The following is a 2,691-nucleotide window of genomic DNA, read 5'->3' on the forward strand; positions in this document are numbered from 1 at the left end:
ACAGATTAATCGATTATCAAAATAATCATTAGCCCTAGTTACGACTCACTGATCCTGGGTCTCTTGGTTTGCAAGATGGGTTTAATTTAAATTAAGCTCTGGGTTTAATTTCATTTGATTTTCTATTTCTTTATTCTGTTTCTGTTACTTGTTTCTTTTCCCTGTTGTAATAAATAAACCTCATTATGCTAGTTTACACTCTGCAGCGCAATGACTTTCACGCGTCGATCTCTATCTCACCGTAAAATATGTTAAATAAATAAATAAAGATAAATAAAATAATAAAGTTATTGGTCTGAGCATATCTCTCCATCTACTGGACTTTTTTTTACTTTTATTTTAATGGTCCTAATAAATAAAAAAAATACAGAAAAATGCATTATGCTAGTTTACACCTTGCCTCAGACTGTTATGCTTTTTTACACTCTGTCCCAATTTTTTTCACCCTTAGCTCTTTTCTAATTGGGGTAAAAACTACATGTTTATTACTTTCGACTTGCTGATCACAGGCCCATCCGGGCTCCGGTTTCAGCTGCCGCTGTGTGTTCAGCTCCTCCAGCATCCACACAGAACGGAGCAGAGGATGTAAACTGTAGTTCATGGTCCACTTCTCTTTCTGTAGGTGATCAGGAAGATCTCTGCAGTTCCTGTGTCTTTCCTGCTCAGTGTAATGTCACTGGCCACCTGTTCAGTGTAACCAAGGATGGTGCTCAATGTCGTCTAAACTGGGACGATCTCCTGCCGCGTCACTGAGACACCAGCTAATCAACTGATGGCACTCTGTTAGACACAACACAGTCTTCAGGAACACAAAATAACAAAATTATCATGGGTTTCTACTTCTGAATGTTTGCTATCTTTTGCCTATGGACAGTTCTCTAGGGAAGAGCAGTCGGCTTTTGAAGGAGACCCTCCGTGCGGCTCTGAAGGGAAAGCACAAGATGTTGTAGAGCGTCACCCCCACTGACCAAACAGTAGCCGGTCCTGCATGATAGCAGTGGTGATCAAACCACTCAGGAGGAGCGTATTCAAGAGTACCTGAGAGACCCAAGAAGAACGAAACATCCACTGAAAAGGTTCCAGTCCAAACAAATTCTCTTTGTTTGATCATCAAAAGTTCACAAACATCCACAGAGCGTTTCCTGCTGTAACGCAAAACTAACCTGCATAGTATATGTAGGCCGGGTCCTTTAGCAGGTCTCCACAACCAAAGTCCAGCAGCTTGATGTCATGGGACGCTGTGGAAATCAGCAGGTTCTCTGGCTTGACGTCCCGGTGCAGGACTCCGCGGCTCTCGCAGTGTTTCAGCGCAGTGATCAGCTGCACCAGCACTTTCTTGGCCAAACTTTCATCCACACAGCCATTCTCCTCGCAGAAACTCTGCAGATCTTGGCAGGGAACTGGCCGTTCCAGGATCATGCTGTAGCGACTGCGACGTTCAATCCACTTCACAAGCTGCAGGACGTTGGGGCAGGCAGGAGCTGAATTGACCCGGGTCATCAATGCCACCTCCAGGGGCAGCAGACCCTGACCTTCCTGCAGGGACAAATGCTCCATTATATCCAGGGCTGAACGAAACAGATGAAACAGAACAACAGATTCACACTGGAACCTACAACTTTCAGCCTCTCTTGGGTCCTGTCTTTAGAGACGTCCTTGATGGCAACCTGTAGATGGGTAGACGGATAAACCACAGTAAATCACACCTGCCTAATTGTGACAGATGACATTTACTGATATCAACATTTCTAAAGGCTGTCTGAACAGAGGAGGTAAGAAAATGTCTTAAAGGTCCCGTTTTTCCTGTGTTTTTGAAGCTTTGATTGTGTTTACAGTGTGCAATATAACATGTGTTCATGTTTTGCGTGTAAAAAAACACAGTATTTTTCACACAATTTACTTATCTGTATACCGCTGTTTTCACTGTCCTAAAAACGGGCTGATGACTTCCTTGTTCTATGAAGTCCCTCCTTCAGAAATACGTAACGAGTTCTGATTGTGCCAGCGGTTCCTGTGTTGTGATTTCGACAGCAGCTTAGCACACATTGCCCGGAAAGGTCACGCCTCTTACCATAACGCAACTCTTCCTCTTCTCCGTGGGAGCGCAACAAGACCACGCCCCCTTTTTTTGTGTATTCCTGTGGGCGGAGGTTAGTCAAAAAACTGTTCTAGTGACGTCATTAAAGCAGGAAGTAGAGGGATGTAGTCCAAACCAGCCATTCGCTGTGGGGTTTGAAAGGGGACTTCTGTCAAATAAAATATCTCGCTTGGCATTGAACTTTGAGCTTTATAATTTTACAGGTATTATTTATGCTCTAACAGCAACATTACACACTAACTAAAGTTTGAAAAATGGGATCACGAAGAACAGGACCTTTAATGGCAGTCTGTCAGACCTGCGGATCCCAGCATACACAGAGCCGAATCCGCCTCGTCCCAGCAATGGGCCCTTCACATATACTTCTGTAACATATACGATCACAAGAAATGTCTTTAAGACATTTTTATGTCAATAACACTGTTTAAGAATTGACTCTGTTAAATTAGTTGTATTTTCTGTGTTAAGAAATATTGGGTACGAACTGTGTTTTATAAAGCAATTAATTCATGGTTTACTACAAAAATTTACTAAAAATACCAGATGTTATTTCCATTAAAGGGATATTTCACCGCTGGAAAGATGAATGTGTA

At 42.7% G+C, this 2,691-nt stretch overlaps 1 pseudogene across 1 annotated transcript; it reads right to left on the reverse strand.

Moving 5' to 3' along the window:
- Nucleotides 1–688: 688 nt before the first annotated feature.
- LOC311275560 (serine/threonine-protein kinase pim-3-like) lies at nucleotides 689–2,452 on the reverse strand (annotated as a pseudogene). The gene is made up of 4 exons: nucleotides 2,381–2,452; nucleotides 1,617–1,667; nucleotides 1,164–1,536; nucleotides 689–1,038 (listed from the first exon to the last, which is right to left on the reverse strand). The product of its transcript is annotated as a serine/threonine-protein kinase pim-3-like (transcript).
- Nucleotides 2,453–2,691: the final 239 nt, after the last annotated feature.

The sequence above is a fragment of the Rutilus rutilus genome, assembly GCF_951802725.1.
Source record: "Rutilus rutilus genome assembly, chromosome: 17".
NCBI classification, from domain to species: Eukaryota; Metazoa; Chordata; class Actinopteri; order Cypriniformes; family Leuciscidae; genus Rutilus; species Rutilus rutilus.